At 49.3% G+C, this 13,810-nt stretch overlaps 1 long non-coding RNA gene across 2 annotated transcripts; it reads right to left on the reverse strand.

Annotated features, from left to right (window-relative positions):
* Positions 1-7,034: 7,034 nt before the first annotated feature.
* On the reverse strand, positions 7,035-12,869 carry LOC129492789 (uncharacterized). 2 transcript variants are annotated; one of them, XR_008660953.2, is made up of 4 exons: positions 12,779-12,869; positions 11,694-11,847; positions 11,434-11,521; positions 7,035-7,325 (listed from the first exon to the last, which is right to left on the reverse strand). It is a non-coding gene; the product is annotated as an uncharacterized lncRNA (long non-coding RNA). The 2 variants fall into 2 exon arrangements; XR_010114170.1 differs by lacking the exon at positions 11,434-11,521.
* Between the last annotated feature and the right edge of the window lie 941 nt (positions 12,870-13,810).

The raw sequence follows: 13,810 nt of genomic DNA on the forward strand, positions 1-13,810 counted from the left end.
TTACTGTCATACAGTGTGGCTGTGACATTGCTCAGATGACATTTTTTTGTCACGAGCTGTCATATGACAACTTCTTTTTTTTTCTTTTGAGAGTTAGTAAAGGCTGTGCATTGTGCTGTACTCACACCCAGGGGTACGGTGAGGAACAAAGGCAGCCCAACCCCTGCCCGCACACATAAGCCCGGTCTGGCGAGATGGCAAAAAATCACAGCAATGCTCCTGCCCTCTGGAATCCCACCTGAAACGCCGGCCTCTCATCCTATCCATCCCCTTTGGTAAGCAAGCCTCTCTGTGCCCACTTGGTCATCTTCCCTCTATCCCCCTCTGCTCTCTCCTCAAGCCCAGCCTCCGTCTCGGCCAAGCTGGTCCCCGTGGCCTTCATGGCCCCCAGAAATTGGCCCAGGATAGGCTTCTGCCTTGTAACTGTCCTCTTTGGGACCAGGGAAATGATTTGCAAGTCTCAGTGCTGAGAGAAGATGTGGGGCCTTCTTCTTCAAAAGTCATTAGACATTAAATGATTAATAATCATTTAATTAATAATTAAGGCAGCAGCAGAGCATTAAACCAAGCTCAGGGCCTGAAGCCAGCCCTGCCCCCTCTTGAATGTGGAGACAGGAGTTTATCTCCAACCTGGGACCCATTAACATGTCCTGTTGTGAGCAGGGGACGTCGTCAGCCTCATCACTAACTGCTCTGAAAGCAACCCAGAATCTCATCAGCCCCCCCGAAGAGCTTGCTGAAATTCATCAGAACAGAAATTGCAAACTGAAATGCAAGGTGAAGGAAAAGCAAGGGTTTTAGCTATGCATTTTCAAAATTAAAGTTTTAAAGAGTCCTGCCTGACCACAGATCTACATCCTAAATCCAAGAGCCCTTGGCCCTGCTGCAGTTGTCCTCGGTCACTCAAGGCAGGGACAGTGGGACAGGGTGGAGGGTTAGCCAGGGCTTGCTGTGGGCATCCAGAGGGCAGAGGCCTAAGGGCTGTGAGCTGTGCCCAGAGACACCACTTTGGGGAGAGATGCCTCACTCACCAGGCAGCCCCAGGAGTCCTGGAGGAGGCAGCCGCAATGGACCCCCTTTCCACTGTGACTTTCCTTAACCTCTGGTTTTATGAAAATCACGGAAGTCAGGATATTTGCTCAGAAAACAGGATATTTAATCAAGAACCAAGCAGTTCAAAGCAGGGCCACAGTCATTGTTAAGAAGCTGCAGAGACACAGGCAAAAGTATGGCAGGGGAAAGAGATGGCCCAAGAGGGCAGGGAGGACACACATCCCGGAAAGGAGGCCCCCTCACCCAGAGCATGTCTCAACTGTAAGATACAATAAACCTTTCGGAGTTTCTCTTCAAAAGGTTTAGCCTGTTAACTTCCTTATCCTTTGTTCTCAAACTCAAACTTTCTTGTTCTTCCTTGGCCCTAGTTACCTAAACAGCCTAATCCTTCCCATCAGCTCTAATCCATAACTCACATCTGTTCCCTTGGTTATCTGTACCCATTGTTCCCCAGAAACTGCATGTCTTACATGCTCCACCTCTGTACCTCATGTCCCCCTCCCCTGCTATATTTAGGAAAATACGTACCAGTAGCCAATCAGGTCAGCTCAGATTGTGTGGTCCAACCCCAGCCCGTGGGGGAGTGACACAGAGATAGGGACTGTGCTAAGGATAAAAACCCCCTGGTCTCCGTTGTTCTGTGTGCACTTGGGATCTTGAATGACACAAGTGACACCCTTCTGCCAAAGTAAATTGCCTTGCTGAGAGGATTAAACTTTTGCCTGAGTGTGGTTTTACTTCCTGGCACCGAGCATTTATTCCTGGAGTATTTTATATCCAACACAACCAATCAGAGACAGGAGCTGGTGGGTCAATATCCTAATTTTCAGTGCCATTTGCTATCACTCACTGCCCTCACGTCGCCTGCCTCACCCTCTCCAGCATCCGAAGCACCACAAGTCAGAAAGCAGTTGAATCTCAGGGTGAGAACAAAATCTGACACGTCCATTCATGATGAACCCAGAGGGCAAAACACTGTCCACCGTGGTTTAAAAGAGGCAGTCCTCTTCCCTTCCTGATAGAAAGAAGAGGTGTCACTGAGCCACAGCCGGGAGAACAAGGGAGGCCCAGGTACAGCCAACGCTGTCCTGAAAATTCAAGAGGAACCTCACACAAGCCTTCAGGAGGCTGTCTACAGCAAGTCATGGTTCTGCAATGCAAACAAAGAGGGAGGTTTGAAAACAGTGCGGCCTTCCAGGCCCGAGTGAGAGGATGGGTCAGCCAGGCAGGAATGACCGTGTAAGTATCGCAGCAAAGGAGGCTGAGTGCTCCCTGCATCAAATCAATGCTCATCTGGATCATGAAGGTACACCCTCACAGGCCTCCAAGAAGGTCATCAGCAAAATGTCCCACTGATGGACAGACACCTGATCAGCACGGGGCAAGAGCAGAGGCTGCTTGAAGAATCTAAGGCAAACAAACAGAAAATCCACGACCTGGATAGAAAGTGAGAAATACAAGAAAGACCTGACACAATCCCGAGTTGCATTCCGAACAAGAACGCCACAAACCCCTCTTCATGGCACAGGGTGTTAAAAGAGCTCTTGCCACAGAGTCACTTGAGACACATTTCAGGGCAAACACACCAAGGAAGAGAGACTCTTCAACCAACCGTGTCCCTCCAAACAGCCCTGAGAAGTAACTCATCAGAGACTTCCCAAAAGATACCCTCGACCGCCAGAGTTCTGGCCCTACACCCACATGGGTGAGGTTTTCCTCCCACCACCGACAGCCAACCTGTGGGGTCTTTCTCTTCTTGCTGAAGGGGCCCAGTGTAGACTGGAGGCCTCAAGACTAGTTCCTAGGGCCATCTGAGGCCCTCAGTGCAGTACCTACCTCCTATTAGATACAGCTGAGGCCCCACCAATACATGCAAGAAACACTTCTCCTCTAAAGAGCTGGGCATCAGAGGCTGCCCATGGTTTCCATGATTTCCACGCTCACACCATGGCGAGGGAGACCACCACCCCACCGGGAGGAATTCCTAGGCCTCCTCCTCTTCCCACTTAGGGTTCTTCTTAAACATTCTTGAAAAAATACAATCCGTGCTTTCCCTAAGTAAGGACTTCCTTTTGCCTGAGCAGGTATATGCAGACAATAATCTGAGGTTTGAGATTTAAAAAAAAATCCTTTTGACCACTGTAAAGACTGCCACCAAACTATTTCCTCCCACCACCAATCATGAGCCAAGCGTCAAAGTCCTCATCCCTCACTGGGAAGCTCAACCTCAACTGGGGACTGCGCCTGCTGGGGAAGCCCCTCCACTTTGTCCCAGGGCTCACCTGGGGTCTCTCCTGACCTTGCCTCTGTGCTTTGCTGCAACCTTCACTTCTTTCTGCAGGTAAGTACACAAAAGGTACCGTGTCAGAGTATCAAAGAGGAACCAACCAGGTTCCCAAAATGATGGCGAATCCAGAGTCAGCCCAATCAACAGCTCCTCAGCATCCCTCCCTGGCTCTCCTGAGTCAGATTCAGGAGACTGGGGTCCCACCTGTGGAGGCTGGACGTGCTTCACCATTGGCTATGCTGTCTGTATACACAGCAAATGAGGGGACTCAACACTGCTAGGATAATCCACACCACAATCCTCTGTGCAGTGAGCCTGACTTTAAGAGAGGTATTCTTGGAGGCATGTTTGCAATTGACTCCAAATCTGAAACCCCAGCACTGTGACCACGACACTCATGGAAAACCAGAATATCTGAAATGGTGATGACTTTCCACTCTGATTTGGTCTCATCATGCTGCAACCAACATTCTAGTATCATTATTTAGAGAGTCCCGGGATAATAGCCACCTCTGCAGAGAGCTTCTTCAATGCCTTGAAAACAGCCAGCAGCATTTCTACGGTGCACACACTTCACCCAATTCTGGACATCTCCACCTATGTTACCTTTTTCTGTGGCACAACTATGGTATGGCAAGGTGCTAATTCGAATCTTAAGCACCAAGTTCACAGGACCAGCTGCGCAAATGATGGCCCAGGTCTGCATGATCAGAAAGGAGGCTCCAATGGCCATGCCCAGCACCACTGAGACATTTCTCCTAGAGTTCAACTCCATGCTGATTCTTGTAATAGAAAGATATTCCATGTGATACCTGGGGCCATAAACCAACTCAGGGCAAAAACTAGAACCTGCTTCTCTACGCCAAGGCATAGAGGCGCTCCTTGTTGTACCAGCTGTGTTTCCAAAGCTTGCTTCTGGGGCTCTGTGTCATTCCTGGGACAACCTCAGCAAGGAGGAATTATTAAGCTGCTAAACTTGTGACTGAAGGGCTGCTCCGCAGCAAGCTCTGGAAACATTCAGAAAGAAAGTTTCTCCAAAATCTGGAGGAACATTTCTCACTCCTGAGCAGGAACACTTCCGTGAATCGTATGGAATTCCTGGGGAGATTTTAGAGCAGGTGTATAAGAAGTCAAATAAGAGAAGAGCCAAACCATCCTTAGAGGATGGTGCAACAAAGCAGCAGCCAAAATCAGTGTTAGAGACCCTCCTTACATCCGGGGTGCCAAAAGGAGGTGCCCACCCACTCCCAGGATCTTTTAGGCCACATCCTAAATAATGGAGACTTCAAATGCATCCAACTCTTCTACCTCTGTCTCCTGCTGGTCCTTCTCCATAAGACCCTTCTCCAATCTTTCCCCTGAATGAGGAACTACTAATTCTGAGGCTTATGGTTAAACAGAAATGTATTCACCACAAATGAAGATTACCTCAGGATCTTGCTCCCCACAAAATTAACTGTTTCATTTTAATTGTAGCTCATATTTAATAGTAAAGGACTGAAAGGTTTATGTTGCACTTAATGCTCTCAAAAACCTTTAGGGTGCTTGTTTGTTTGTTGGTTTAGAGACAGGATCTCACTCTGTCACCCAGGCTGGAGTGCAGTGGCACAATTACAGCTCACTGCAACCTTGAACTCCTGGGCTCAAGCGATCCTCCCACTTCAGCTTCCTGCATAGCTGGGACTACAGGGGCATGCCACCGGGCTCTGCTGAATTTCGTTTCTTTTTTTTTTTTTCGTCTCTCTCCTTTTCTTTTCTTTTTTTTTTTGTAAAGACAGGGTCTCACTATGTTGCCCAGGCTGGAATCCTTAAGGTTTGCATAACGAAAAACATGGTAAGAACCAAGTTCCAGTTGATCAGGCTGCCCCACCAGATTAAGGAACTAGAACTTTATATCCAGTGGGGCTGGAGTTTGGAAGCTCTGTAGTCGTCGACTTTCCCTTTAAGCAGTGCACAGAAATAGGACGAGATCAACAAGGCCCAGAAGAGAAATCTTGCCAAACTTCAACACAGCAAATAATAACCACTTATCGAGGGCTCTCTCCACTAGGAACATCACAAAGCAGCCGTTCTCAGTTGGGGGCAATTTTGTCCCCCTCTCACCTCCCCAAAGACATGGAGCAATGTCTGAAGACATTTTTTATTGGTGAAACTAGGTGGTGATGGGGTGGAGGGTGCTACTGGTATCTAGTGGGTAGTGCCAGAGATGTTGCTAATCACCCTGCAATGCACAAGTTAGTCTACAACAACAAGGAATGATTTGGCCCCAAATGGCAAGATTCCCCAGTTGGGAAACTCTGGTATGAAATAAAGGCACCTGAAACACACGCCCGACCCCAACCCCAGGCATCCAGTCTTTATGTCATGATCCCTCTGAACATCTTAGTTAAGCTATTGCCTTTACTCCTAAGGGAAAAAAAAATATTTACACATGCATACACAGAAACAAAGCTTTGCAATTTTGGGGGGCAAGGTGACAGAGCAGGGGCCTTGCCATTGTGGACAAGCACCTCATTTTAAAATTCATCTTAATCAAAAAATTGCCTAAAGCCAAAAGGCATCAGCCTAATGGCTAAGGTCAGCATGACCATAAACTACAATAACATCTCCGACCAGAAACATTCCAAACTCCTCCCCAACCAGAGACATGCTAGCCCCAAGATAACCACCCCCCCACCCACCGCCCGGCTGGGAAGATGCCAGGCCCAAGATAACTAACCTCCCTCCTGCTGGAAAGATGTCAGCCCCAAGATAACCTCCCCTCTGCCCAGAAACATTCTGACCCCAAAACATTCCAAGCTTGTGATAAGACCCTCACCCTAAAACCAATATATACTCTTAGTCTGTAAGAGAAAGCGCTCCTGACCAAAATCGGCCAGAAGCCCCTCCAGGTTTTATCTAAAGTAAACCTGTCTTTAAAAATTTCGTGTTTCTTTCCTCTTTCTTTAAGTCTTACACAAGTGTTCATCAATCCCTGATGCCCATTCAGGAACACTCCTCAATCCCAGACACCCAAAGATACTGAAGTCAGGTTCTTTTTCTTTTTCTTTTTTTTATCTTGCTCTGTCACTCAGGCTGGAGTGCAGTGGTGTGATCTCAGCTCACTGCAACCTCCACCTCCCGGGTTCAAGCGATTCTCCTGCTTCAGCCTCCTGAGTAGCTGGAACTACAGGTCTCGATCTCCTGACCTCGTGATCCACCCGCCTTGGCCTCCCAAAGTGCTGGGATTACAGGTGTGAGCCACTGTGCTCAGCTGAGGTCACGTACTTTTTTTTAGCGAGTATTCCCATTTAAAAAATTTTTTTTAAATAAAAAGAACCCTGCTCCAAAAAAACTATTTCCATGTATGACCTCATTGAAACCTCAGAGCCATCCAACCAGGTCAGGACTACTCGAATTGCCATGGACAGAGAAGAAGACTGGGGTACCGAGAGGTTTAGATAACTTTTCCACGGTGACACAGCCAGTGAGTGGCAAAGCCACAGGAATGCCACCCTACCCCTGCCCTGGCCACCACCAGCACTCCAGGTTCTGACACCCCATGGCGTGGAATCGCACAGTGGGATCCCACCTGACCCAGGATGCTCCGTCTCCACCCTGGCTTCCCATCTGGCCCACACAGGTGAAGTGCAAAGGCTGAGCTCAGAGAAACCATCAGAGGTACTATCACACTGCCCTCACCAGTGACAGTCACTCTCCTGGCCAGATGCATGGGCGTGGATGTGGATGACATCAGGCGTGGAACAGAGGCAGCGCACTCCTCGAGCCCCAGGTGTTTGCGGGAAGACAACCATGTCCTGACTCTCTCCTAGGTACAGGTAGGCCCAGGTGCAGCTCTGACAGGCTCACCACTCCCAGGCAGGAAACTTCCAGGCCTCGGTCAGCTCCTCTTAATCAGCCCCTCTTCATCTCCAACCAGGATCACCAGTCTGCCAGGCCCCTTCCTGTGCTCCTCAGGAGGCCAGCGGTCTGCCAATATCTGGAACTTAATGAAATGAGAGTAAAAGTGAATCCCTGAGGTTGCCTTATTTTTCCTCCAGTGAACCTCTTTCCAGTTCCCTCAGTCTCTCTCTGCCTTTGTTTCATAGCAAGAGGCTACATTTGGACCAGGTGAGCTGCTGGTCATGCAGGAGTTGAGCTTCTGTCCTCCTCTGGCTGGACACTATGGCCTGGAACTGACTCCCAGCTCAGGAATTTGAGCCCAGGAAGCTTATCCTCTGTTTTCACATGCTAGTAGTCGCCCTTTTGGTCTGATTGCTCTTGAAAACCACGCAATACAACACCTGCAACTCTGCCGGAAGCCTGTGACGATCAAGAAACTGCATTCACCCAGACTGCGTTCACAGGTGCATATGTCTTAGAGTTTGCAAATACACATATTCGAGTCTAAAACCTGTGTTTCAGAAAGCAACAGCCAACCAGATTTAGCAAGTCTAACCCATTTGCCATAGGTATGCCAGACCAATTTTTTAAATGAGTAAAACATTTTTTGTTTTAGACTGAGTCTCACTCCATCGCCCAGGCTGGAATGCAGTGGCACGATCTCAGCTCACTGCAACCTCTGCCTCCTGGGTTCAAGCGATTCTCATGCCTCAGCCTCCCAAGTAGCTGGAATTATAGGCATGCGCCACCGTGCCCAGCTAATTTTTGTAGTTTTAGTAGAGACAGGGTTTCACTACGTTGCCTGGGCTGGTTTCAAACTCCTGACCTCAAGTGAGATCCACCTGCCTCGGCCTCCCAAAGTGCTGGGATTACAGGCATGAGCCACCATGCCCAGCCAAAACATTATTTTAAAGCTAAGCTCCCCACCCTCTTGCTGTTCCTTTGGGTCCCCTCTTACCCCAGGACAAACCCCATTCAACTCTAACATGCATCCCATCTCTGGATATTTCTCACTGTTACAAGGCAGTCATGTAGCCAGGACCACTGTGTCCTGATGTCTAGTGTGTTTGACAACTAACAGAAAAGGGATTTGGCATTTTTATTTTATTTTATTTTGAGACTGAATCTCACTCTATCACCCAGGCGCAATCTCGGCTCACTGCAACCTCCACCTCCCACAGGTTCAAGTGATTCTCCTGCCTTAGCCTCCCAAGTAGCTGGGATTATAGGCGTGCACCACCACATCCAGCTAATTTTTTGTATTTTTAGTACAGATGGAGTGTCACTGTGTTGGCCAGGCTGATCTCGAACTCCTGACCTCAAGTGATCCTCCCACCTCGGCCTCCCAAAGTGCTGGGATTACAGGCATGAACCATGGCGCCCGGTTGGAAAAGAGATCTTCCTGTCCACGGCTGGGCCCTATTCGGAATCATCTCTTAGGAGGGCCCTAGCTCCTTTCCTGAACTGTATCTTGTCCCCATGATTGAACAAGGGTGGCTTTCAGGAAGAGGATGGGAAAAGTCCAGCCCAGAACCAGGCCCTACAGCAGAAGGCAGAAAAAAAAAAAAAAAAAAAAAAAAAGGTGATTCCCTTGACTCTGGCCCCCTAAGGGCAATGTGAGCCCCCCAAAACCATGAGTCCAACTCCCTGTTGTCTGGGGAGCAGCACCACAGCCCAGGATGGCTTGGGGGATGCATTGGATGAGGGAGAAGCAGGCCCACAAAGGGGAGATGAATGTGTCAAGATCACACAGCCATGCAGGGCACGGTAGGGACTAGACCTGTGCTCAAGGTACTGGGCTATTTTGCATTTCTGAATGGGCAGCAGCATCAGAATCTTCCTACTCCTCATCCCACTGACAGCAGGCTGTGTGCATGGGGATGTCCTTGACCCTGCACCTGGCACAGAGGGAAGCCAGCCAGCTGCAGACAGTCACGCCCTGGGGCTCTGAGCTGCTCCATTGCACCTGGGGCATCCTGCACCCGGGTGGACAGTTCCCAGCCAAGACGACGACTAGGAGACCCGACCTGGGAACTCTACGTGGCGCCAGAGTGCCCCCTGCTGGCTGACTGCCAAGCAACCCAAACCTCAGGTGTGCATCTAAGACTTCACGTGGCTCCCGCCCAGGAGAGCTGAGGGTTGGGTTCAGGGCCCACCTTCTCCTAGGAAGTTTCTCCTGGACCTGCTCTATCCAACCTCTATCTCAGCTGCCGACTACAGAGCCCCCTGCTGTTTCCAGTTCCTGGCCCACCCAGAGTTTTTCCTACTCATGTGGGCTACCCCCAGGACACTGGGAGCGAGGCCCTTGTTTAAGGAATCGTCTTCAGCATCACGGCAGAGGAGGAGCCCACCCATGTCAGGGTGAGTGCTGGGGTCTCAGGGAAGCCGGTCCACCATGGGCAACGACATTATTTTCCCAATTGTTCTGCGATTCCTCTCTCTCTTGGGAACAGGGCTTGCGCTCTGACTGTGAGTGAACAAGATGACCACAAGGGGGCAGCAGAGACAAAAAGCTTCGCCTGAAAACCATTTGCTGAAGTTCTCCACCCACGAGGTACAGCAGTTCCCAGTCCTGGCTGAACACTGGATTCACCTGGGGAGCTTTAAATACTACCGATGCCAAGTTCCCACCCCTACAAATGCTGAGTTAATGGTCCTGGGGTGCCATCCTAACATCTTTTTACAATCTCCCAAGGGAAACTTTAATTTAAAATGGAGAAGGGAGTGGAAGAGGGAAAGAGCGACCTTTCAGGCCATTCTTCCATCGAGCTAGGGCTGAGGATCACTGGGTTAGACCCTTGTTAATGCAAAGCGTGGCTCACGGACCACCAGCATCAAGGTCACCTGGGAGCTTATTAGCATTAAGGACCTGCCCCAAACCTACTGAGTCAGAATCTGCAATTTAACAGATTCTCCAGGGAATTCATCTGCATATTAAAAGTCTAAGAAACTTATGGTCCTCTTTACCAAAAAGGCACTAGGGAGGTCCTGGTCCAATGCCATATGTACAGTCTGTGGATGCACAGATTAAAGCCCCGAGGGAGGAGTCCCTTTGCTCAAGGTCATTGGCCATGTATTCAGTGGGATGGCACAAACCTGAAGGCCCTGACTCCAGGACCAGTGCACCTTCTCCCACAGCACCCTGCTCCTCCAACCCAGAGGTGGGCCTGGGCACAAGAGGGCAGGAAATGGTGGCAGGAGTTTGGTGGGGTCTTTGAATTTCCCTGTTAGCACGTGTCCTGTGGGGATCCCAGGGATAGCTAAGATACCATCCCTGGCTCAAGGAGCTTCTATCCTCATATCTGACTCTGGACAGACGCACTTGGTATCAGTCAAACACAACCTCTTACCTTGAGTCACGTACTAGAACCATCTCTAAATCTAGGAAAACAGGAGGGAGAAAAAGACTAGTTTGGATACGTAGCCTGGGAAGGTTTCCTGCAATCCAGGCGGTGCAGGAGGAGGGTGGGTTAGGTTTCAGGGGCCAGTGGAGGAAGGGGCTGCACTTCAGACCAAAAGACCAAGATGAATGAAGGGTATTGATATGCAGGAAAGGATCCACATGACCAGGGCATAGGTAAGGGCTGGGCGGTTGTGGGAGATAAAGCTGGGATGGGACAGGGGCTCGTGGCACAGACCAGACCCTAAAAGCAGACAGGGCACTTGGCCAGGTAGAACCAATTCAGACCCTGGGCTGGAGGCCACAGAGAGCCATGGAAAGTGTTTGAGCCAGGAGAAGAGTCTGGGCCTTGGAAAGACCTTCCAGCATCAATCCTGTCAGGTTTTGGAGATGATGCAATGAAGAGAGAGGCTACAGGAACCCTCATCCTGAGAGCTCACTGAGTACACAGATCAAGGCTCATTCATCTCAAGGTCACCAGCATTTGCCAGAGCATTCGTCCCTGGAAGGTGACCTGCAAACGATCATCTCTAAGGGAGACCAGCCTTTAACCCAAGGATGATTTCATTCTTAAGGTCCAGGCCGGGCACGGTGGCTCACGCCTGGAATCCCAACACTTTGGGAGGCCGAGGCAGGCGGATCACTTGAGACCAGGGGTTTGAGACCAGCCTGGGCAACCTAGTGAAACCCTATCTCCACAAAACACACACACACACACACACACATACACACACACACACACACACACACACATATATATATATATATATATATATATCCGAGTGTGGTGGTGGCACATGGCTGTACTCACAGATACTTGGGGGGCTGAGGTAGGAAGATTGCTTGAGCCTGGAAGGTGGAGGTTGCAGTAAGTCAGGATCGCACCACTGCACTTTGGGCTGTGTGACAGAGCAAGATCTCATCTCAAAAAAAGTAAAATAATTAATAAATAAATAAAACTTAAGGTCCAGAACAGGAAATGTAGGTCATACTCTTGGGACCTTCAGCTTGTTACACTGTGGGGTGGGGATGACCATAGAAATTCCCTCGTGAGATTACAGTGAGACTCACCTGTGATAACGCATGTTATCTACCTGGCATCTAGATGAGGCTCAATGTCATGGCAACTCCATTCTACCTGCTTTTCCCAAGACTTCTGTGACTTTGCACCATCGTAGCATTCTCTGGAGCCCCTTGACATTTCCCTTCAATCTCTTCTTGCCTCCTAATTAACAGCAGCATTTATTGAGTGCTTTGACCATATTAAAACACTTTGCATATGTGAACTCGTTTGGTCCTTCAGTCATGCCTTGATTCACTCTCCAAATTTTTTTTTTTTTTTTTTTTTTTTGAGACAGAGTTTTGTTCTTGTTACCTAGGCTGGAGTGCAGTGGCATGATCTTGGCTCACTGCAACCTCCCCACCTTCTGGTTTCAAGCGATTCTCCTGCCTCAGCCTCCCAAGTAGCTGGGATTACAGGTGCCCGCCACCACGCCCGGCTAATTTTTGTATTTTTAGTAGACATGGGGTTTCACCACATTGGCCAGGCTGGTCTCAAACTCCTGACCTGGTGATCAACCCACCTCAGCCTCCCAAAATGCTGGGATTATAGGTGTGAGCCACCGCACCCGGCCCCATTCCCCAATTTAAAGATGAGAAAACTCAAGGGCAGAGCTGGCACATGAGCATAACAGGGACTTGAATCTGATTATTGGCTCAAGCACCCCTCTCCTAACTACTCTTTCTCATGGCCTCCAATGTGTGACTGCCCAAGACTCTCCCCTGGCCGCTCCATGACCCTCAGGCCATGATCTCCCTCCATAACTCCTTCTCTGACAGTTGTGGGGGCAAATCTCAAGTCTTTGTTCTGAGCCTTGGTCTTCTCCTTTGACCAACATAACCACATGGCCAGAGACCAGTGGGCTAGATCCACATGGATGTCTGTCTTCCCCTGAAACCCAACCAGCCCCAACTCTAGTCTGAGCCTTGGGCAGCTTGCCCTTGGTCCCTCCGCTACAGTACTAAGTTCATTCTCTCCGGAAGTCTAGTTCATCAAGGCCCTGCTGGTTTCCACCCAGGACTGTGGGATCCTGGAGGGCAGGAATCTGTCCTCAGGTGCCTCTCACAGCCCCAAGCACAGTAAGTGCTGGACTTACCTCTCCTTTAGCCAGCATCCCTCCCAATTCACCTATTTCAGCTCACAGTGCTACCCTCCATCCCTTGACCCATCCCTCTCCAACAGCTGCCTCATCCCCCAGTGGTCCTCTCTGCTCAGAACCACTTTCAACTGCCTCGTAGATTGTTCACTCCCCCACATTCCACCCCACCAACTGCTCCTCCCCGCCCTCCAGCAGGCTTAGGTGAAATCCAACCCCACCCATTGATTTTGTTTTATTTTTTGAGACAGGGTCTCCCTCTGTCATCCAGGCTGGAGTGCAGTGGCACGATCATGGCTCACTACAGCCTCAACCTCCCTGGCTCAAGTGATCCTCCCACCTCACCCCCGACAAGTAGCTGGAACTACAGACGCGCACTACCACACTTGGCTAGTTTTTAAATTTTTTGTAGAGATGCGGTCTTATCATGTTGCCCAGGGTGGTCTTAAACTCCTGGGCTCAAGTGATCCTCCTGGTTCAGCTTCCAAAGTGCTTGGATTATAGGCATGAGCCACCGCGCCCAGCCTACCCCTTGAAATTTAACCATACTCTGCCCCTATTCAAGTTAGTTTCTGTGACTTTCCCAATGAACTGGAAACTCCTTGGGGGAAGGAACTGTGTCTACTTATTTTTGTCCCCACAACACTGTCCAAGTAACTGGCATATGTTTAAGGACCATTTTAGTGTGTGTGTGAATTGTCCAAGTCTTTTCTCATTTTTCTGTGGAGTATTTCATCCTCTGTCCCTCAATTTTTAAGAGTTCTGTATATATTAGGGAGATTAGCCCTTTGTCTGTGGTATGTGTTACAAATATTTTCTCTCAATTTTTCAGTTACTTTGGTGTTCTGTGGTTTGGGTTTTTTGTTTGGCTTGGTTTGGTTTGGTTTGGTTTGGTTTGGTTTGCCATGTCCAATTTGCCAGAATTTTATTTCATTGCTTCTGGATTCTGAGTGATGCTTTCAAATCCTTTCCTTACACTGAGGTTAAGAGGAATTCACCCACGGACTTTTTCCCCCTAGTACTTACATGTTT

Source organism: Symphalangus syndactylus, chromosome 11, assembly GCF_028878055.3.
Source record: "Symphalangus syndactylus isolate Jambi chromosome 11, NHGRI_mSymSyn1-v2.1_pri, whole genome shotgun sequence".
NCBI lineage: Eukaryota > Metazoa > Chordata > Mammalia > Primates > Hylobatidae > Symphalangus > Symphalangus syndactylus.